The 24292-nt window shown below is 43.2% G+C and overlaps 1 protein-coding gene across 6 annotated transcripts in view; it reads right to left on the reverse strand.

The window, feature by feature from the left end:
* Nucleotides 1-24292, reverse strand: part of LOC137370556 (atos homolog protein B) — a 172057-nt gene that overhangs the window by 53907 nt on the left and 93858 nt on the right. For 5 of the 6 annotated variants that reach the window (XM_068032724.1, XM_068032725.1, XM_068032726.1 and 2 more), the window contains exon 3: nt 20862-21094. The exons of the other annotated variant lie outside the window; for it this stretch is intronic. The gene's annotated coding sequence lies outside the window, so the exon portion shown is untranslated. The remainder of the gene's footprint in view (nt 1-20861; nt 21095-24292) is intronic. 6 annotated transcript variants of the gene reach the window in all.

Below are 24292 nucleotides of genomic sequence, written 5' to 3' on the forward strand. Positions count from 1 at the left end.
AATTAACTCAATACATGAAAATATTATTGCATCCATAAAAATATAAAGCCTCAGCTTTTTTAAAATGCATTATTTTGCAGCAAAAGCTTCTTTTTAAATTGTTAATGAGACCCACCAGTATAATTGTCAAAAAATATGATGTCCTTCAAACATGTGAGTTACCAAATTATAAGACTCCCAGACTTTTTTCATTATATAGTTTGTGAAATTCTTCATCTTGTTTTAAGAAATAGACTTCTGTGTTCTTATCTCTACTTCTGGTGTTCTGCCTTTTTAGCAATCTCTCCATTTTTTTCATACCTACAAAAATCATCATACTCAAGACTCATATAACCAAACTTTTGATCAATATAAAGTGTTTCCATTTGCCTGACATGAACACACACTCTGTGTGTACGGACGCAACAGGTCCAGTGCTGGCTTCACTTTTGTCCCTGGTGTACAACTAACAAAAACAACTGTATTTATAACAGCACATTTAACATAGAAAAATGTCCCAAGGTGCTTCACTGGAGTGTAATCAGACAAAAATTGACAGAGCAAAATAAGGAGATATTAATACAAATGACCAAACGTTAGTTTTAAGGAGGGTCTTAAAGGAGGAGCGGTGGGGTGGTTTAGGGAGAAACTTCCAGAACTTAGAGCCTAGCTGGCTGAAGGCAAAGCTGCCAATAATAGGTTTGAAGAAGTTGTGGGTGGTGGGGGTGGGAGGGGGGAAATAGACAAGAGGCCAGGGCTGGAGGAATTAGAGCTGGATTCAATAGTCAGGGGAACAAACAGGTGTTTCTGTGGCCGCAGACATGAATCCAGGATGGTGTGTTGCCTCCCTGGTGCCAGGGTCAAGGATGCCACTGAGCAGCTGCAGAGCATCCTGACGGGGGGAGGGTGAACAGCCAGCAGACATGTACACATCGGAACCAAGGACATAGGTAGAAAGAGGGATGTGGTCTTGCAGTCAAAATTTAGGGAGCTAGTTAAGAAATTAGCAAGCAGGACCTCAAAAGTAGTAATCTCTGGATTATTCCCAGTGCCATGCGCAAGTGAGTATAGAAATAGAAAGATAAGACAGATGAATGCGTGGCTGGAAAGATGGTGCAAGAGGGAGACTTCAGATTCCTCGGACGTTGGGACCGGCTTTGGAGGAGATGGGATCTGTACAGGCCGGACAGGTTGCACCAGAACAGAGCAGGGACAGAGTTTCTTGCAGGAGGTTTTGCAAGTGCCGTTGGGGAGGGTTTAAGCTGGTTTGGCAGGGGATGGGGACCGGAGGGTGGACTCTTCTGGGACAAAATCAGAAATTAAAATGGAAGGCGAAAAATTAATGGATGAGTCTAGTCAGGCAAACCCCTCACCTGCCAAGACTGAGGCACACATGATTTCGCCACATGAACATTAAAACTTAAAACTGCAAGCCCTGACTGGAAAGACATTTGCATAGTAACCGACAGTGTTGGAAGAATGGGGACCCAGTCGTTGCTTCCCAATGCACAGAAGTGGTGGTCAGACCAGTTTTGGTCACATGACTGATTGACCGTTGGAGGTTTTGAATTTGAACTTTCAACAGAGGATTTGAACTGAGGAAGTTCCTGATTACCGGTTGGAACAAAACCTCCTCTCCAGTCCTGCCTGCCTCCATCTATTTCCCACAGAACTGAATCTTGTGAAAACAAGAGAACCTCAAAGAGAGAAAAGTCTCCTACGTGAACAAGGTTTAAGAAGAGCACTGGGCCCCAACGAACATCAAGACTATCTACAATCAAGTGAGCTCGAAGCACAGTAAACAAGAAATTCTTCTGATATTGCCCCAAACTCCCCTCGACTATATTTTCCTCTCCTCTTTTCTGTCCCTACTTGCATGTGTATTGCGTGTGCATGCTAGCGTGGGCATGTCGTATATCCGGAGGCATGAACCATATTAGAGTTTAAGTTTAAGGGTTTAATAAATTTCAATGTCGGTCTTTAAACCAAAGAAAGCTTGTTTATGCTCAATTCTTTACCTTATAATTGGAAAGCTGTAAACAAGGATTCACAAAGGGGGAGCTCAAAACACATAGTGTGTTTAAAATTAAACCCTGTTACAATAAGACCAGGTAAAGACAGCAAAAGACACCTTCCTCACCTGGTCATAACAGTCCAGAAGACAGAGGAAACGAGGGTTAGAAAATAAAAGAGAGAGAGTTTGGAAGTGCTCAAGGGTATCTATTTCAATGCAAGGAGTATAGCAAATAAAGCAGATGAGCTGAGGGCACTGATAGACACGTGGCAGTATATCTTCATAGCTATTACAGAAACATGGCTTAAGGAGGGACAGGAATAGCAGCTCAACGTTCCTGGTTACAGAGATTTCAGACGTGATAGATAGGGGGATAAGATAGGGGGATAAGAAAGGGGGGGTGGGGAAGTGGCAATTGTGGTCAAGGAAACTATTACAGCTGTAAGGAGGGACGACAGGTTGGAAGGTTCATGAAATGAGGCCATATGGAATGAGCTAAGGAATAAAAAAGGGGCAATCACACTGCTGGGAATGTACTATAGACTCCCAAACAGTCACAGTCAGATGGAGATATATGAGCAGATATCTAGGCAAATCTCTGAGAAGTGCAAGAATAGGGCAGTAATAGGGCATTTTAACTCCCCCAATATTGACTGGGATAGTTTTAGTGTGAAAGGAATTGAGGGAGCAGAATTCTTGAGGTGCATTCAGAAGAACATTGTTGCCCAGTATGTAGCAAGCCCAACAAAAGGGGGCACAGTTTTAGACCTGGATGGGTGCAGCTCCAACAACACTCAAGAAGCTCAACACCATCCAGGACAAAGCTTGATTGGCACACCATCTACAAATATTCACTCCCTCCACCACCGACGCACAGTGGCATCAGTGTGTACCATCTACAAGATGCACTGCAGCAATGCACCAAAGCTCCTTAGACAGCACCTTCCAAACCCGCGACCTCTACCAACTAGAAGGACAAGGGCAGCAAATGCATGGGAACACCACCACCTGCAAGTTCCCCTCCAAGTCACACACCATCCTGACTTGGAACTATATCGCCGTTCCTTCACTGTCGCTGGGTCAAAATCCTGGAACTCCTTTCCTAACAGCACTGTGGGTGTACCTATCCCACATGGACTGCAGCGGTTCAAGAAGGCAGCTCAGCACCACCTTCTTGAGGGCAATTAGGGATGGGCAATAAATGCTGGCCTGGCCAGCGACGCCCACATCCCATGAATGAAAATTTTTTTCGAAATATTTTAAAAAATGAATATAGGCGGGTGGAAGGAGTGGCAGTGGGGAAGCATTTTGGTGGTAGTGATCATAATTCAGTCAGTTTTAACATAATTATGGTAAAGGACAGTGATAGAACAGGAGTTAGAGTTCTCAATTGGGGCAAGGCCAATTTTACTAAACGGAGGCGTGATTTAGCGAAAGTGTACTTGAAGGTAAATCAGTGTCAGAACAGTGGGAAGCATTAAAAGGGTAGATTCAAGGGATTCAGGGTAAACATGTTCCCACAAAGAAAAACGGTGAGGTGGTCAAATCTGAGCCCCATGGATGTCAAGGAGCTTACAGGGTAAGATAAGGCAGAAAAGGAAAGCTTATGTTTGACCCTGAGAGCTCAATACTACAGTAAGCCGAGTGCAGTATAGAAAGTGGAGGAGTAAAATCAAAAAGGAAATTAGGAAAGCAAAGAGAGGGCATGAAAGAATATTGGCAAGAAAAATCAAGGTGAACCCAAAGATGTTTTATCAATACATTAAGAGTAAGAGGATAACTAAGGAGAGAGTAGGGCCCATAAAAGACCAAAAAGGTAAACTATGTGTAGGAGTAGAAGATATTGGTATGGTTCTTAATGAGTACTTTGCATCTGTCTTCACAAAAGAGGGGAACGATACAGATATTGTAGTTAAGGAGGGTGTGAAGTATTGGATGTGATAAATATAGGGAGAGAGCAAGTATTAATGGGATTAGCATCCTTGAAAGTTGACAAATCACCAGGGCCAGATGAAATGTATCCTAGGCTGTCAAAAGAAGGAAAAGAGGAAATAGCAGAGGGTATGACCATTTTCCAGTCCTCACTGGATACAGGTGTGGTGCCAGAGGATTGGAGACTTGCTGATGTTGCTTCTGGTTAAAAAGGGAGCGAAGGATAGACCTAATAATTACAGGCCAGTCAGTCTAACCTCAGTAGTGAGCAAATTATTGGAATCTATTTGAAGAGACAGGATAAACTGTCACTTAGAAAGGCACAGCTTAATCAAGGATAGCACAGATTTGTTAAAGGAAGATCTCATTTGACCAACTTGATCGAATTTTTTGAAGAAGTCACAAGGAAGATAGATGAGGGTAGTGCAGTTGATGTGGTCCACATGGATTTTAGCAAGGCTTTTGACAAGGTCCCACATGGCAGATGGGTTAAAAAAAATATGCAGCAAGGTGGATACAAAATTGGCTCAGTGGCAGGAAATAAAGGGTAATTGTCAAGAAGAAAAAGGAAGCATTCGTAAGAGCCAGAAGGCTGGGAACAGACGAAGCCCTTGAGGAATATAAAGACAGTAGGAAGGAACTTAAGCAAGGAATCAGGAGGGCTAAAAGGGGTCATGAAAAGTCATTTGCAAACAGGATTAAGGAGAATCCCAAGGCTTTTTATACGGATATAAAGAGCAAGAGGATAACCAGGGAAAGGGTTGGCCCACTCAAGGACAGAGGAGGGAATCTATGTGTGGAGCCAGAGGAAATGGGCGAGGTACTAAATGAGTACTTTGCATCAGTATTCACCAAAGAGAAGGACTTGGTGGATGATGAGCCTAGGGAAGGGAGTGCAGATAGTTTGGGTCATGTCGTTATCAAAAAGGAGGAGGTGTTGGGCGTCTTGCAAAGCATTAAGGTAGATAAGTCCCCAGGGCCTGATGGGATCTACCCCAGAATAATGAGGGAGGCAAGGGAAGAAATATCTGGGGCCTTGACAGAAATCTTTGTATCCTCATTGGCTACAGGTGAGGTCCCAGAGGACTGGAGAATAGCCAATGTTGTTCCTTTGTTTAAGGAGGGTAGCAAGGATAATCCAGGAAATTATAGGCCGGTGAGCCTTACGTCAGTGGTAGGGAAATTATTAGAGAGGATTCTTCGGGACAGGATTTACTCCCATTTGGAAACAAATGAACTTATTAGCGAGATGCAGCATGGTTTTGTGAAGGGGAGGTCGTGTCTCACTAACTTGATTGAGTCTTTTGAGGAAGTGACGAAGATGATTGATGAAGGAAGGGCAGTGAATGTTGTCTATATGGACTTCAGTAAAGCCTTTGACAAGATCCCTCATAGCAGACTGGTACAAAAGGTGAAGACACAAGGGATCAGAGGTGAGATGGCAAGATGTATACAGAACTGGCTCAGTCATAGAAGACAGAGGGTAGCAGTGGAAGGGTGCTTTTCTGAATGGAGGGATGTGACTAGTGGTGTTCCGCAGGGATCAGTGCTGGGACCTTTGCTCTTTGTAGCTGGTCTAATTAGTAAGCTTGCGGACGACACAAAGGTTGGTGGAGTTGCGGATAGTGATGAGGATTGTCAGAGGATACAGCAGGATATAGATTGGTTGGAGACTTGGGTGGAGAAATGGCAGATGGAGTTTAATCCGGACAAGTGTGAGGTAATGCATTTTGGAAGCTCTAATACAGGTGGGAAGTATACAGTAAATGGCAGAACCCTTAGGAGTATTGACAGGCAGAGAGATCTGGGTGTACAGGTCCACAGGTCACTGAAAGTGGCAACGCAGGTGGATAAGGTAGTCAAGAAGGCATGCGGCATGCTTGCCTTCATCGGTCAGGGCATAGAGTATAAAAATTGGCAAGTTATGTTGCAGCTGTACAGAACCTTAGTTAGGCCACACTTAGAATATTGCGTGCAATTCTGGTCGCCACACTACCAGAAGACGTGGAGGCTTTGGAGAGGGTACAGAGGAGGTTTACCAGGATGTTGCCTGGTCTGGAGGGCATTAGCTATGAGGAGAGGTTGGATAAACTCGGATTGTTTTCACTGGAACGACGGAGGTGGAGGGACGACATGATAGAGGTTTACAAAGTTATGAGTGGCATGGACAGAGTGGATAGTCAGAAGCTTTTTCCCAGGGTGGAAGAGTCAGTTACTAGAGGACAAAGGTTTAAGGTGCGAGGGGCAAAGTTTAGAGGGGATGTGCGAGGCAAGTTCTTTACACAGAGGGTGGTGAGTGCCTGGAACTTGCTGCCGGGGGAGGTGGTGGAAGCAGGTGCGATAGCGACGTTTAAGAGGCATCTTGACAAATATATGAATAGGATGGGAATAGAGGGATACGGTCCCCGGAAGTGCAGAAGGTTTTAGTTTAGACAGGCATCAAGATCGGCGCAGGTTTGGAGGGCCGAATGGCCTGTTCCTGTGCTGTACTGTTCTTTGTTGACGTCTGTTTTAGCGACTGTTTCCAGTGGCGTTCCGCAGGGCTTCGTATTGGGTCTCCTGCTTTTTGTGGTGTATATTAACGATTTGTACGTAAATGTAGGGGGCATGATCAAGAAGTTTGCAGATTGCACAAAGATTGGCCATGTGGTAGATAGCGAGGATAGCTGCAAGCTGCAGGACGATATTGGTCTAGTCGATGGGCAGAAAAGTGACAAATGGAATTCAACTTGGAGAAATGTGAGGTGATGCATTTGGTGAGGTCAAACAAGGCAAATGAATACATGATTAATGGGAAAATACTGAGAAGTGTACAAGAAATAAGAGACCTTGGAGTGAATGTCCACAGACCCCGGAAGGTAGTAGGACAGGTCAATAAGATGGTTAAGGCAGCATATGGAATCCTTTCCTTTATTAGCCGAGGTATAGAATACAAGGGCAGGGAGGTTATGCTAGAACTGTATAACTCATTGGTTAGGCCACAACTTGAGGTACTGTGTGCAGTTCTGGTCATCTCATTACAGAAAGGATGTAATTGCACTAGCGAGGGTACAGAGGAGATTTAAGAGGATGTTTCCAGGACTGGAAAAATGCAGCTATGAGGAAAGATTGGATAGGTTGTTCTCATTGGAACAGAGAAAGCTGAGGGGAGATCCGATTGAAATGTACAAAATTTTGAGGGGCCTGGATAGAGTGGAGGTGAAGGGCCTATTCACCTTAGCAAAGAGGTCAGTGACTAGGGGGCACAGATTTAAAGTGATTGGTAGAAAAATTAGAGGGGAGATGAGGAAAGCCTTTTTCACCCAGAGGGTGTGATGGTCTAGAATTGATTGCCTGAAAGTTTAGTTTAGAGATACAGCACTGAAACAGGCCCTTCGGCCCACCGAGTCTGTGCTGACCATCAACCACCCATTTATACTAATCCTACACGAATCCCATATTCCTACCACATCCCCACCTGTCCCTATATTTCCCTACCACCTACCTATACTAGGGGCAATTTTATAATGGCCAATTTACCTACCAACCTGCAAGTCTTTTGGCTTGTTAAGGGTAGTTAAGGCAGAGACCTCAACCCATTCAAAAGGAGTCTGGATATTCACCTCCAGTGCCATAAGCTGCAGGGCTACAGACCAAATGCTGGAAGGTGGGATTAGAATAGGTGGATCGTTTTTCGGCCGGCACAGACACGATGGGCCAAGTGGCCTCTTGCTGTGCCTTAAACTTTCTATGATTTCTATGATCTGACATATGCATGCCCAGAGAAATAAAGCACAGGTTAGTTTTAGATAAAACGTAAAAAGACCCCAAGCACAAAGTTAACCATCCAGTAGAACCACCCCACCATTTTGAGGCACTGACTTGTAGGATGATCTGGACTGGAGTGGGAAGGATTCCAATCTTGAATGAGAGGCCTACACTTCCAGGTCTCATTAATGGGGCAGGCTGGCAAGTCAATCAACAACAATGCCTGAAAATACTACAGACTGTCTTGGCTCAGGACTATCTAATCAACCCTCCATCACAGAACCAGCTCTAATTTTCAATGCTGGACCATGTGCCATTACACAAAAAAGGCAGACAGAACCTCTGATGTTCCCAGCCTATTTATTTTTATATACAAGAGAAAACAAAGCAGGTCAATAAAAAATAGCATTCATCAGGTATTACACCCTGTGACTTTCAGTACTTCACCACAAAGCTCACTTCAATTACGCTTAGGAAAGTGAACCGTGCCCAAATATCTATGTTTAAGTATCTTTACCAAGACTATATTTAAATCAATCTATTTAGGTTTTGACCAGGTTACTTTGATTTTAAATACTGCAGAAATGGTTTTTCATCATGTCAACAGACTACATTTTATGAATTAATATTGTCCACTTAGATTATACTTGGGTCTTATTTTAAATTTCCTGGGACAAGTTGTGTTTCATTGTACCTCTGGTTTTCAACATCTAAATGCTTTTTCCCAGTACTTTACATTTCTCTGAATTATAAAAAGTAGCAACAGAACTATTTACCTTCATAATTAACATTGTATATTAAGTCTCATGAATCAAATTACCATTTGCACTCTTTCCTTTCATTTCAGTTGCTAAAAGCTTTGGGTTCCTGTTGGATTGCATTGATTTCTTACACATCTATGCTGAAAGAACAATTTCTATAATAAGGCAGCATTCCAGTTTCCGTAACATTATTACATCAATATTTCAACATTTGGAAAACAAATTTTTTTTAAAAATCCTTTCATGGGATATGGGTGTCGCTGGCTAGGCCAGCATTTATTACCTATCCCCAATTGCCCTCGAGAAGGTGGTGGTGAGCTGCCTTCTTGAACCGCTGCGGTCCATGTGAGGTAGGTACACTCACAGTGCTGTTAGGAAAGGAGTTCCAGGATCTTGACCCAGCGACAGTGAAGCAACAGTGATATAGTTACAAGTCATGATGGTGTGTGACTTGGAGGGGAACTTGCAGGTGGTGGTGCTCCCATGCATTTGCTGCCCTTGTCCTTCTAGGTTGTAGAGGTTGCAGGTTTGGAAGGTGCTGTCTGAGGAGCCTTGGGGCATTGCTGCAGTGTATCTTGTAGATGGTACACACTGCTGCCACTGTGCGTCGGTGGTGGAGGGAGTGAATGTTTGTGGATGGGGTGTCAATCAAACGGGCTGCTTTGTCCTGGATGGTGTCGAGCTTCTTGAGTGTTGTTGGAGCCGCGCCCATCCAGGCAAGTGGAGAGTATTCCATCACACTCCTGACTTGTGCCTTGTAGATGGTGGACAGGCTTTGGGAGGGAGATGAGTTACACGCGGCAGGATTCCTATCCTCTGACCTGCTCTTGTAGCCACGGTATTTATGGCGACTCCAGTTCAGTTTCTGGTCAATGGTAGCCCCTCGGATGTTGATAGTGGGGAATTCAGCGATGGTAATGTCATTGAATGTCAAGGGGAGATGGTTAGATTCGCACCATTCGCAACTCCTCAGATACTGAAAAAGTCCTGCAGAAATGCAGCAAGACCTGGACAATATCCAGGCTTGGGCTGATAAGTGGCAAGTAACATTCGTGCCACACAAGTGCCGGGCAATGACCATCTCCAACAAGAGAGAATCTAACCATCTCCCTTTGACATTCCATGGCATTACCATTGCTGCGTCCCCCCACTATCAACATCCTAGGGGTTACCATTGACCAGAAACTGAACTGGAGTAGCCATATAAATACCGTGGCTACAAGAGCAGGTCAGAGGCTAGGAATCCTGCGGCGAGTAACTCATCTCCTGACTCCCCAAAGCCTGTCCACCATCTACAAGGAACAAGTCAGGAATGTGATGGAATACTGTCCACTTGCCTGGATGGGTGCAGCTCCAACACTCAAGAAGCACAACACCATCCAGGATAAAGCAACCCACTTGATTGGCACCCCATCCATAAATATGCATTCCCTTCACTACTGACGCACAGTGGCAGCAGTGTGTACCATCTACAAGATGCACTGCAGCAATGCACTGAGGCTCCTTAGACTGCATCTTCCAAACCTGCAACCTCTACCAACTGGAAGGACAAGGGTAGCAAATGCATGGGAACACCATCACCTGCAAGTTCCCCTCCAAGTCACACACCATCCTGACTTGGAACTACATCACCGTTCCTTCACTGTCGCTGGGTCAAAATCCTGTACCTCCCTTCCTAACAGCACTGTGGGTGTAACTACCCCACAGGGACTGCAGAGGTTCAAGAAGACAGCTCACCACCACCTTCTCAAGGGCAATCAGGGTTGGGCAACAAATGCTGGCCTAGCCAGCGACGCCCACGTCCCATGAATGGATAATAAAAAACTTCAGTTTTTGGGTCAGAAAGGAAGTTGACACAGAAGGTGGTGACAGCAGCACTAAGCGTTTATAAAGTGCCTTAAATGCAGAAAAACGCATTACAAAGAAATAAGGGAAAATCTTGGTCAATGAGGTGGGGTTTTAGTCGGGTCTTAGAGGAAAGGAAGCTGGCAAGGTAGAGAAGTTTGGGAAAGGAATTACACAGCATAGGCATAAGATGTTGGATTTAAGAGAACAGAGTGTTTGGGGGGCAGTGCAGAGCTGAAGGAGGTTACAGAAATAGGGAGGGGTGAGGTCATGGAGGGATTTGAATTTTTAAGTTGAAGGACTGGAAGTGATGAACGGGTAGGACGGCATATGGGCAGCAGTGGTTTGGATAAGCAGAAATCAAGGTCCCTTTGTTCTACAGCATCTCTGTGCATCCTCCAAGGCCAGAATATTCCCAATGCGAAATGGTACCCAGAACTGTATACAGTTCAGATGTTTTGTACAAGCTAATAATCCTTTTCTCGCACTTGTCCCTTGGTTAGCAGCATTTGTGGAGAAAGAAACACAGTTAATGTTTCGGGTTGACCTTTCATCAGAACTGTGAGAACACAGCAGTTTAAGGAATGCTGAATATTCATTTGGTCCATTTTAGTTCATTCATCCGGAAAGACCCTACAATTATTCCTCCCCATTGTGGCATCCAATGGTTTAAATAAATCTAAGACTTTTACTCCACTGCTCTACTCTGAAGACCATTCCATGCGTGAAGAATAATTTTCAGATATCAGTTCAATGTTTGCCTATAAATATTTGAATTCACATCCCCTTGTCCTATTCTCAGTGGCGCAGTGGTTAGCACCGCAGCCTCACAGCTCCAGCAACCCGCGTTCAATTTTGGGTACTGCCTGTGCGGAGTTTGCAAGTTCTCCCTATGACCGCGTGGGTTTTCGCCGGGTGCTCTGGTTTCCTCCCACAGCCAAAGACTTGCAGGTTGATAGGTAAATTGGCCATTATAAATTGCCCCTAGTATAGGCAGGTGGTAGGGGAATTGAGGAAAGGTGGGGAAGGGGTAGGAATATGGGATTAATATAGGATTAGTATAAATGGGTGGTTAATGGTCGGCACAGACTCGGTGGGCCGAAGGGCCTGTTTCAGTGCTGTATCTCTAAATAAAATAAATAAAATAAAATAATCTCGTTTGAAGTAATTTTCTCGATTTAGTTTCTAATTTATTTATTATTTCGAACTTCTACAAGGTCACCTGTCAGTCACATAGAATTACACAGAATTTACAGTACAAGTCCCCTCCCACTCCAATTATCTCTTCCCACCACACCCCATATCTTTATATTCTCATCTCCCTTATGTGTACATCAAGACTCCCCTTAAATGTGTCAATACTATCTGGTTCAACCACTCCATGTGGCAGCGAGTTACCCGTTTCGATGCTGAAAAGCCCAGGTTTCTCCAGTCTTTCTTCTGAACACAGAGATCATCTTTGTGGATGTTATCTGAACTGCTTTCAGCCCTGGACATTACATTTATTGGATCCCTCTTCCAAACCCATGCGCTTCCCCACTTTTATTACAATCCCATCCACTACTTATACATATTTTGTTGCATTAAATCACCTCTGCCAGCATTTCATCCATTTGCTTAATCAATCCATGTATTTTTGCAGTTCTCAACTTTTCAGATACTGAAGCAGTCTGCGTCCATATGCGGCAAGACCTGGACAACATCCAGGCTTGGGCTGATAAGTGGCAAGTAACATTCACGCCACACGAGTGGCGGGCAATGCCGATCACCAACGAAAGAATCTAACCATCTCCCTTGACATTCAATGGCATTACCATTGCTGAATCCCCCACTATCAACATCCTGGGGGCTACCATTGACCAGAAACTGAACTGGAGCAGCCATATAAATACTGTGGTTACTACAGCAGGTCAGAGGCTGGGAATTCTGGGATGAGCAACCCACCTCCTGACTCCCTAAAGCCTGTCCACCATTTACAAGGCACAAGTCAGGAGTGTGATGGAATATTCTCCACTTGCCTGGATTAAGTCTGACTCCAACAACACTCAGGAAGCTTGACACCATCCAGGACAAAGCAGCCCGCTTGATCAGCACCCATCCACCACCTCAAACATTCACTCCCTCCACCACCGATGAATGTACCCTGTACAAGATGCACTACAGCAACTCCCCAGACCTCCTTTGACAGCACCTTCAAAACTCGCACCCTGTTCCACCTAGAAGAACAAGGGCAGCAGACGTGTGGGAGTACCACCATCTGCAAGTTCCCCTCCAAGCCACACACCATCCTGACTTGGAAATATATCACCGTTCCTTCACTGTCGCTGGATCAAATCCTGGAACTCCCTCCCTAACAGCAGTGTGTGTGTACCTGGACCAGATGGTCTACATGCAGCAGTTCAAGGAGACAGCTCGCCACCACCTTCTCAAGGGTAATTAGGGGTGGGCCAGTGATACCCACATTGCATGAAACAAATAAAAAAAAAAAAATCACTGTACCTCCTTGTTTAGCCTCATGATCTAATGAATCAAGTCCTGGCTAAGATGTAGTTAAGCGAAACATGAGGGAATTTATCATGTAACTCTACTGAAAATAGAATTAAAAGGACATCTATAGATGACCATCGGGCACTAAAGCCAGATTTCTGTGGTCTCCTGATTTCACTAACCACTGAAGAACAATACCTGCAAATGCATCTCTTACAACTAACGGAAGAGCAAATGGGCATAAGTTTGCTTGGTAAGCCTTTCCCCTTGCAGTTGCTCTCCTTCCATCAAGTTTAGACAACCAGATATGAAATAGAGCATTTCAAGTGCAATGGAGTAGTTTGGTGTTGATTTTATTCATGGTGGGAGGGATGATGCCATATTCTGTGAGGAAGTAGGTGCAAATTATAAGGCACTCAGGGACAAGCAGGGGATAGTGACAGGGTGCAAAATGCATATGCAACTAACAGTTTTCTGCCCATGGACAAGTGAAAATTATTCTCATGATCTCTCAAAAGTTTGCCCACTTTAAAAGTAGGCTTTTAAGTGGTTGCCATGTGAGTCTTACTCCATTTCAGCAACTACTTTTTCAAGCCGATGGCTATAACGAACTGCTTTGAGGCTCTTAGTAACTGGCTGAGGCTTTAAAAATTTTTTTTTTTTTTAATTTATTTATACAGCACTGAAACAGGCTCTTCGGCCCACCGAGTCTGTGCCGACCAACAGCCACCCATTTATACTAATCCTACATTAATCCCATATTCCCTACCATATCCCCACCATTCTCCTACCGACACTCGGGGTAATTTACAATGGCCAATTTTACCTATCAACCTGCAAGTCTTTGGCTGTGGGAGGAAACCGGAGCACCCGGCGAAAACCCGGTCACAGGGAGAACGTGCAAACTCCGCACAGGCAGTACCCAGAACTGAACCCGGGTCGTTGCAGCGGTGAGGCTGCGGTGCTAACCACTGCGCCGCATATTGAAGAAGCATTCCTTGACACTATCACAAGCACAATTGAGCCTTGGATATCTCTTGTTTGCTATCATTCAAGAAAAAGCAACTTTGAAGAGAAATTAATGAATGCAACTGAAAAACATTTTCAAAGCCAAAACCTAGTGAAGACTCCAATACTGAATTCAATAACAAAATTTCCACAACATAAAGACTAGAAAGATAAACACTTTTAAAAGCATGGCATACATCCAACACAATGTAGGAAGCTTGCAAATTCCATTCTCAATCTGGGCTGCGGATCTCAACAGAAGCAGTTCTAACAAGGCTTCTGAGTCCACGAGTTAGGGAAAAAGCTAGGGTTCCTGCTGCTGTTCTTCAAAATACAGACACCTAGATATCCCATAGTATAGTACACCAGAATTCCAAAAAGATCAAGGGACAAAACAAGGTAAAGTCAAATCAATAAATAGTGGCTAGATGATGGCAAACTTGGGGTTTAAAGGCCTGTAGATTGTAAGGGAAAAGGAAGACTGGAAATAAAGTTGAGTTAAAGGAGATGATCAGGTAATGAATCTTCATTTTAACACCAGGAGAGTAGAGGAAAGAGGAAGACCACATAGGATGGTGCAATTGTAGCATATTCTTCTGGTTTTCTCTACTGTGAATGTCATAGTAGGACCAGCTCAGACTTTATAATGCATTCCACGGTCAACTAGTATGCCAACGCCATCTAAGTTGAATGGGCGCTTCAATTGTCTCGGGCTGCAAGAACCCACGGAACTGTTCCCAATCATGTATAAGGAAAGAAAAAGGGAACAAATTTTGGGTGGAAGGCAGCTAGAAATATAAAGATAAATTCAGAAAATTAGGAAGTGCAACAATAAAGCTGAAGTGATTTAGAAAACATCCTCCAATACCCTGGATTATGCTACAGCTTTGCAACACTATTACTCCATGTATAGCTTGCGTAAGAGCCTTTGTTTTCAACTTTAATACTTAGTCATAATTTCCACTCATGAACTGTTAGATGATACTCCTAAGAATCAAAATTATATTTATAATTCTAGAAGTGTTGTATAAAATAGAAGTACATCGATTTTCAGAATGGGACTTACAGCAAAAAAAGTATTACTTTTTGGAACACAACTTAAATTATGCCCTCTGCTACATCTGTCCCTCGTTGATGATGACATTCCATAAATAGATCTTCTATACTGTAATGTGCTGACTCACACCACAGACATATTTGCTAATTGCCATCTTGGTTCCAGATACAATTCCATTTCTGGGTACTAGTTTCAAAACAAAGTTTTGAAATCTTCCAATAAATCTCACATTACGCCTCCCCACCACATTAAAAAAAAAAGTAAATGTCACACAATAACCTGAGTAAGGCAATTTTTTAGCAAACTAAAATGAGTAACTGTCCAGCTGTTTGATATTATTAATTCATTGCAATCCACAAAGGGAGGGAGATTTACATCTAAAAAACAAGCAAACATTTTCCTCAGCTAGAGATTTCACAAACCATTCACGATGTGACTAAGCTAGAGAGGGTGCAGAAAAGATTCACAAGGATGTTGCCTGGTTTGGAGGGCTTCAGTTATAAAGAGAGATTGGACAGGCTGAGTCTGTTTTCCCTGGAGCGAAGGAAGCTGAGAGGGGACATGATAGAGGTATATAAAATTATGAGAGGCATAGATAGGGTAGATAGCCAGAATCTGTTTCCCATGGTAGGGGTGACTAAAACTAGAGGGCATAGATTTAAGGTGAGAGGGAGGAGGTTTAAAGGGGATCAAAGGGGTAAATTTTACACACAAAGAATAGTGGGTATCTGGAATGAGCTGCCAGAGGAGGTGGTGGAGGCAGAAAAAGTAGCAACATTTAAGAGGCACCTGGACAGGTACTTGAATGAGAAAGGCATAGAGGGATATGGAATTAATGCAGGCAGGTGGGGCAGTGGTTAGCACCGCAGCCTCACAGCTCCAGCGACCCGGGTTCAATTCTGGGTACTGCCTGTCTGGAGTTTGCAAGTTCTCCCTGTGTCTGCGTGGGTTTCCTCCGGGTGCTCCAGTTTCCTCCCACATGCCAAAGACTTGCAGGTTGATAGGTAAATTGGCCATTATAAATTGCCCCTAGTATAGGTAGGTGGTAGGGAAATATAGGGACAGGTGGGGATGTGGTAGGAATATGGAATTAGTGTAGGAATAGTATAAATGGGTGGCTGATGGTCAGCACAGACTCAGTGGGCCGAAGGGCCTGTTTCAGTGCTGTATCTCTAACTAACTAACTAAGATAAGCATTATGGTCGGCATGGATGCGGTGGGCCGAAGGGCCTGTTTCTATGCTGTACGACTCTATGACTGTATAAATATTAGAAAGAACCAATGCGAACATAAGAGAACATAATGTTCATTTTTTTCTGGTAAAATCTAATCTTGCATATACGCTGAACCTTCTTCCTCACATCAGTGTTATCAAGAGATGACACAAGACTCCGCCTGTTTTGAGTTTAAATACCTTTCAATTCTTCTTTGGCCTCCTTGTCTCGAGAGACAATGAGTAAGCGCCTAGAGGTGGTCAGTGGTTTGTGGAGCAGCGCCTGGAGTGGCTATAAAGGCCAATTCTAGAGTGACAGACTCTTCCACAGGCGCTGCAGATAAAATTGGCTGTCGGGGCTGTTACACAGTTGTCTCTCTCCTTACACTTCTGTCTTTTTTCCTGCCAACTGCTAAGTCTCTTCGACTCGCCTCTCTTTAGCCCTGCTTTTATAGCTGTCCGCCAGCTTGGGTGATCGCTGGCAACTGACTCCCACGACTTGTGGTCAATGTCACAGGACTTCATGTCGCGTTTGCAGACATCTTTAAAGCAGAGACATGGATGGCCGGTGGGTCTGATACCAGTGACAAGCTCGCTGTACAATGCCAACTAAATCGGAACTCAGTAATGCCATCAATGCTCTAGCCAGTGGAAAAGCCCCTGGAAAGGACAGCATTACCCCTGAAATAATCAAGAGTACCAAGCCTGTTATACTCTCAGCACTCCATGAACTGTTTTGCCTGTGCTGGGATGAGGGAGCAGTACTACAGGACATGCGTGATGCCAATATCATCACCCTCTATAAGAACAAGGGTGACCGCAGTGACTGCAACAACTACCGTGGAATCTCCCTGCTCAGCATAGTGGGGAAAACCTTCGCTCTAATCGTTTTAAACAGACTCCAGAAGCTGGCTGAGCGTGTTTACCCTGAGGCACAGTGCGGCTTTCGAGCAGAGAGGTCCACCATTGGCATACTGTTCTCCCTTCGCCAACTAAGGAGAAATGCCGCGAACAATGGATGCCCCTCCACGTTGCCTTCATAGATTTTTTTTTAATTTTTTATTTAGAGATACGGCACTGAAACAGGCCCTTCGGCCCACCGAGTCTGTGCCGACCAACAACCACCCATTTATATTAACCCTGCAGTAATCCCATATTCCCTATCACCTACCTACACTAGGGGCAATTTACAATGGCCAATTTACCTATCACCTGCAAGTCTTTGGCGGTGGGAGGAAACTGGAGCACCCGGCGAAAACTCACGCGGTCACAGGGAGAACTTGCAAACTCCGCACAGGCAGTACCCAGAATTAAACCTGGGTCCCTGGAGCTGTGAGATCTCACCAAAGCCTTTGACCTCGCCAGCAGGCGTGGTCCTTTCAGACTATTAGCAAAGATCAGATGTCCACCAAAGCTACTAAGTACCATCACCTCATTCCATGACAATATGAAAGGCACAATTCAGCATAGCTGTGCCTCATCAGACCCTTTCCTATCCTGAGTTGTGTGAAACAGGGCTGTGTTCTCGCACCTACATTGTTTGGGATCTTCTTCTCACTGCTGCTCTCACATGCATTTAAGTCTTCATAGAAGGAATTTTCCTCCACCTTTCAATGACAGATTAAGTTATTGCTCCACCTCTAAATCAGTGAAATTCTGTACCATTGCTGGTCAATTTGTCAGTATCGTCCCAGGTTAACTGCTAGTCAATTTCTAATTAGATTAAAAGAAACAAACAAGTCAATAACCAGAGTTCCTCAACTCAATCCTGTGGCAATGACAAGGCCCTGCCAACAGAAAAGAGGAGAAAACTCTGTCAGTTGCAATACATCACGTAATTAGCATAAAACCAGGAGTAGTCCATTTGCTTGCTCTCTCAGGCAAAAAATAGAAAGGGGGAATTGAAAGGGTGATTCGCATTCAAGACAGAGACCTTTCATAAATAGTCCCTAGTCTCCAAACATAATCAAGTAAAATTCAATATTCATCTATCTACTAGTCAAACCGTGTCTGCTACCTTTGACAGAGAACATTACAGTTTAACAGCACAGATACTACCAACACTCACTCTTTTTTCCTATAATCTCTGATCCCACAGATTTTTTCATTTGTAGATAGTCAGATAATTTATGAAGCAATTAATGAGACAATAAAAGCGGGTAAAATGAAACAATTCAAAATCTACAGAGGAAAAGTGAAGGAGTAAGAACTCTGGATGGAGCATAGGAATTTGCTAACAGGTTAATAGAGAGGAGATTAGAGATGCAAGAGGTCCAAAATAGCAATAGAATGCCAAAAATGCACCACATCATTCAATCAGAATTTTGGAAGAGCACCACAAATAGAATTTGAGCAGCAGTCATTGAGTCATGCTGTAATTACTTATTTAAAGTGCTGTCAAATCCTTGTTCTTAGAGCTATTTACTGGAAACTGAAAGAATTGCAAAGACCAGTGGCTCTGACCATCTATAACCAAAAGTCCATCTATTGAAAGGCAAACATACTAATTTGTATTTTTCACCATTATGGGTTAAATGGTTCAGAACACCGCGAGTCATTTATAAAAGTAGGAAGTGATTCAGAAAATGAACAAGAGCAAAAAATGGTTCCCAAATACTAAAATAAGGTCGAGAAAATTAACAGAATGACAGCATTTTATAGGCAGGACTATCCAGCAACTTGAAATTTGAGAGTAAGTGAAGTTGAAAACAAGTTTAGTCTATTTGGCCTCTGACCAACTCAGAGAAAGAGGTTGGCCTGATTTTATATTCTCTGCATGGAATGGTACTAACATATTGCAAAAAGATTCGCAATAAAAAGATAACTGCAGTACTTCTACACAACTTGACATTGTGTCCAATTAATCAGTGCTGTCACATTTACATTTAAATTGGAACTGGAATTTGTTTTCAGCAGACTAATTGATAACTTCTATTTCTGGAGCTCCATAGCAAAGATTATGATTAAGCGGCTTTTAAGAGTGCCTGTCTAATTTCAGACAAGAACAAAAATGTAAAAGAAATTAGAACTGCAAAACAAAGTTAAATTCCTGACCATTGTATATTAACTGCAGCAGGAGATCTTATGCCAATGGGCTGAAGCCCTTAAAGCATTTAAAACAAATTATGCTGACTGTAGTACAATTCAGATAACATTTCCCACAACCCCCACAAAAAGAAATCTAAAAATGTTACAATACAACAGCTTGCATTTATATAGCATACAATGAAGACAGCTTTGGGAAAAATGATTGAAGACATGGTCAAAAAGAGGCTTTGACTGTACTTAATGGTTGGGAGAATTAGAAAAAGTGGAGAGAGCCAGGGAAGAATCTGCAAAGAGTAGGGCTCAGTCATAAATACTAAAGTGGAGAAAAGAGGAAGGAGAAAATTAACAGGAGGCCAGAGTTGGGGAATCAAAAGGTATGGGCTGAGACTTGGGCCACAGTAGGTTGCAAAGACGCTTCCAAAAATAACAGAAAATGACCAGCTGGTCCATCAAGCATGCCCCATACTGTCATGATTCAACTGAACATCAGGATTTCCAAACATTCTCCACCCAACAATGGTAGGGGTGAAAAACTGGTAAACAAGACTTAAGAATTCAGTGCTATGCAGGCTCGAAAGCCAGTGGAGGTCAGTAAGGTCAAAGCTAATAGGTGCACAGAAGGTTTGGATAATTTGGAGTTTGCGATTGGTACAGCATGGTAAACTGACAAGGAGGACATTGGAAAAGTGAAACAAAAACAAGAAATGCTGGATTCACTCAGCAGGTCTGGCAGCATCTGTGGAAAGAGAAGCAGAGTTAACGTTTCGGGTCAGTGACCCTTCTTCGGAACTAGCAAATATTAGAAATGTCAAAGGTTATAAGCAAGTAAGGCGGGGGTGGGGCACGAGATAACAAAGGAGAAGGTGTAGATTGGACAAGGCCACATAGCTGACCAAAAGGTCATGGTCAGGATATTTCAGAATTCCAGCATCCGCAGTATTTTGCTTTTGGAAAAGTGAAGTCTGGAGGCAAAGGCACAGTGATTTCAGTGGTAGCGGGATAGGTAATGGTGGGGCCATTCCTCCTTCATTTTTCTTGTGATAATGCTAAATCTCATTGTCGATTCCAATTCACCAATATGTGAAAACAATCTCAGTTGTCAAAATGGCACTAATTAGCAAGTTCATTTCAAAAGAAATGCGAGTCACATATATGAGCCTCAAAATTGGCCACTTCTGAACAGATTTTTTTTTTTTAAACGGTCATACACTCAGCACGAATGTAATTATAATGTATGATAAGACAGCAATACAGACTGCCAGATACCTCTTGAACTTCAAATCAATTTGTGCACAATACTTTACATCACCACATGCTACTAAGGCACGTCTTCAGTGCAAATGTTTTTAAATTTAGGACAAGGAAATAGTGCCAATCACCCAGCTGATCTTGTACATAAAATTTCCTGCTAATTCTATAATGTATTTTGATCAATAGAATTATATTTGGCAACATACTGAATCAGTGCTCTATGTGAACAGTAAACTGCTCAGTTATAAAAACAGAAACTATTGGAAATATGCAGCAGAGTTGGCAGCATCTGTGGAGAGAAAAACAGAGTTAAAGTTTCAAGTCTAGGAACGTTCATCAGATGTTCATCCTCTGTTGTGATAAAAGGTCACTGACCTGAAATGTTAACTCTGATTCTCTCTTCACAGCTACTGTCAGACCTGCTGAGTATTTCCAGCATTTTCTGCTTTTTTTGTCTGATTTCCAGCATCTGCAGTATTTTGCTTTTGTAGGCTGCTCAGTTTGCCTGGTTAAACTTACCATTCCACTATTCTGATGATCTTCTCGTCTGGGGATAAGCTGTGCCATGCACCTTTCTTGGTAAAAGAGATTCCAAATGGTTTTAGTGTTTGCGTCAGCTATTTTGGCAAATCTTCCATCTTCACAACCGCGGATACGAACTGGATGCAGAGTAACTTCCACCATCACTGGAGCATGTAATTTGCTTAAATAAGTGCGACTTTTTTTCACTTTAGTCCCAGGACCCTGCAGCACTGGAAAAATAAATTAATTTTTATTAGAGTTTAATATGCAAGGACAAAATGTCCTTTAGGGAAGGAAATCTGTCGTCCTTACCTGGTCTGGCCTACATGTGACTCCAGACCCACTGCAATGTGATTGACTCTTAACTGCCCTCTGAAATGGCCGAACAAGCCACTCAGTTCAAGGGCAAGTCAGGATGAGCAACAAATGCTGGCCTTGCCAGCGATGCCCACATCCCATGAAAGAATAAAAAAGATTTGTGGAATTAGAATTTCAGAATGTGAAAATATATTTGTAGTTAAAAGGGGGGAAAAGACATCAAAATTAAGAAAATGTCATATAGCACATAAAATTTTCAAAATATGATCAGAATAATATTTTCTACTTAAGGACCAACATAATTAGAAATTTCTAAATTTCTAATAATTTATTCGAAACTAAACTTAAAACAAAAAGATCAATTACATGCATAAATCTTGCAAGTTTATTTGAATCTAATAAAATAATTCCTTCAGCAGTGAAAGTAAAGGGTACTGAGAGTGAACACCACCACCACGCCCTAACCCCCACAACACCTCTGTCAAAACATGTGTGCTGGACTTGAATTGCCTCAGTTAGCACAAATAGGAGCTACTGATTTTCTGTAGAGACTATAAATCCCTACAGAGTTCAACCATGGTGGCATAAAATCTTAATTCAACTTCAGAATACGATGTAATAGCAGTATTTCAAATGGGCAGATTCCCTAAAGATCCAAGTGGTGCAGTGAATTAGAACATTATACTTTTCACTTCTGGAACAAGTTCAAAACAGACAAGACTGATGACAGGACAGTGTCCTCACTCTGGCATCTACAAAGTCTTTAAATAAAATATGATTGGGTAGTTTCAACTTGGCTTTGAATGAGCACATATACACACTGCTCATAATACAGCAGTTGTGGTCAAGCACCCTTAGAAGCCATAAAGGTGATTTGTATTTTAAATGGAAAGTTTATACCAGTTTGGGGAAAGGCCTTTTTGGAACATTTTAAAGACAAAAATTGAAGACTTGCAATAATAGAGTGCTGATCATACGATTCAGATGTATCTAAAAGAAAATCTCATACAATTAATTACTTTGGAATTAAATGACTTATGTAGGGGAAATGATACTGCCATTGCTCAATCTCACAAACTACAACAAATGAATCTATTATAGTATGTCATGCTAGGCCCTCACCTGCCAAGAATGAGGCACATTAATTTTGTTGTGAATATTGATATTAAACTGTTACTGGAGTGAAGAAAGGACTTGTTAAACAGATCAGCCGTGGCTGGAAAAGACATTTGCATATTAACAGACAGTGACTGGAAGGGGAAAGGACCATTCCCTGACACATTCAACCCACAATGGACCTTAATCACCAGGTATTGTGTGTAAGAGGAGTATTCCAGAGACTGCAAAGGTAATACAATACAAGACGTGGTCAGACCAGTTGGTCACATGACAAACCTGCTTGGCAACCTGGGTTTTTCTGAATTTGTACAAACAGGTTGAACTGAAAGACTGTTTGCTCCTGGATTGAGAAGATCTCTCCTGTCTGCTCCCATGTCTTTCTCACAAGCCTCTGAACCCACGTGAACCCCAAGAGAGAAAAGTCTCCGACAGCAAACAAGGTTTAAGAATACCGGGCCCCAACAAAAAGCAACATCTACCAACAATCACGAACTCTACAGTAAGCTTGAAGAACCATAACAAAAACTCTTCAGATATTGCCTCAAACTTTTCCACTTTATTTTGCTTCTGTTCTTTTCTGTCTCTATTTGCATGCATGCTAGTGTGGGCGCATAGTGTATTTAAAAAAAATATTCATTCATGGGAACTTGGTGTCGCTGGCCAAGCCAGCATTTATTGCCCATCCCGAATTGCCCTTGAGAAGGTGGTGGTGAGCTACCTTCTTGAATCGCTGCAGTCCATGTGGGGTAGATACACCCACAATGCTGTTAGGAAGGGAGTTCCAGGATTTTGACCCAGCGACAGTGAAGAAACGGCGAGATAGTTTCAAGTCAGGATGGTGTGTGACTTGGAGGGGAACTTACAAGTGGTGGTGTTCCCATGCATTTGCTGCCCTTGTTATTCTAGTTGGTAGAGGTTGCAGGTTTGGAAGGTGCTGTCGAAGGAGCCTTGGTGCATTGTTGCAGTGCATCTTGTAGATGGTACACACTGCTGCCACTGTGCATTGGTGGTGGAGGGAGTGAATGTTTGTAGATGGTGTGCCAATCAAGCTTTATCCTGGATGGTGTCGAGCTTTTTGAGTGTTGTTGGAGCTGCACCCATCCAGGCAACTATTCCATCACACTCCTGATTTGTGCCTTGTAGATGGTGGACAGGCTTTGGGGAGTCAGGTGGTGAGTTACTCGCCTGAGGATTCCTAGTCTTTGACTTGCTCTGGTAGCCACGGTATTTATATGGCTACTCCAGTTCAGTTTCTGGTCAATGGTAACCCCTAGGATGTTGATAGTGGGGGGATTCAGCGATGGTAATGCCGTTGAATGTCATGGGGAGATGGTTAGATTCTCTCTTGTTGGAGATGGTCATTGCCTGGCACTTGTGTGGTGCGAATGTTACTTGCCACTTATCAGCCCAAGCCTGGATCTTCTCTGGGTCTTGCTGCATTTCTACAAGGACTGCTTCAGTATCTGAGGAGTCACGAATGGTGCTGAACATTGTGCAATCATCAGCGAACATCCCCACTTCTGACCTTATGATTGAAGGAAGGTCATTGATGAAGCAGCTGAAGATGTTTGGGCCTGGGACACTACCCTGAGGAACTCCTGCAGTGATGTCCTGGAGCTCAGATGATTGACCTCCAACAAGCACAACCATCTTCCTTTGCACTAGGTATGACTCCAGCCAGCAGAGGGTTTTCCCCCTGATTCCCATTGACCTCAGTTTTGCTTGGGCTCCTTTATGCCATACTCGGTCAAATGCTGCCTTGATGTCAAGGGCAGTCACTCTCACCTCACCTCGAGTTCAGCTCTTTTGTCCATGTTCGAACCAAGGCTGTAATGAGGTCAGGAGCTGAGCGGCCCTGGTGGAACCCAAACTGAGCGTCACTAAGCAGGTTATTGCTAAGCAAGTGCCACTTGATGGCATTGTTGATGACACCTTCCATCACTTTACCGATGATGGAGAGTAGACTGATGGGGCGGTAATTGGCCGGGTTG

The sequence above is a fragment of the Heterodontus francisci genome, chromosome 1 (assembly GCF_036365525.1).
Source record: "Heterodontus francisci isolate sHetFra1 chromosome 1, sHetFra1.hap1, whole genome shotgun sequence".
Lineage (NCBI taxonomy): Eukaryota > Metazoa > Chordata > Chondrichthyes > Heterodontiformes > Heterodontidae > Heterodontus > Heterodontus francisci.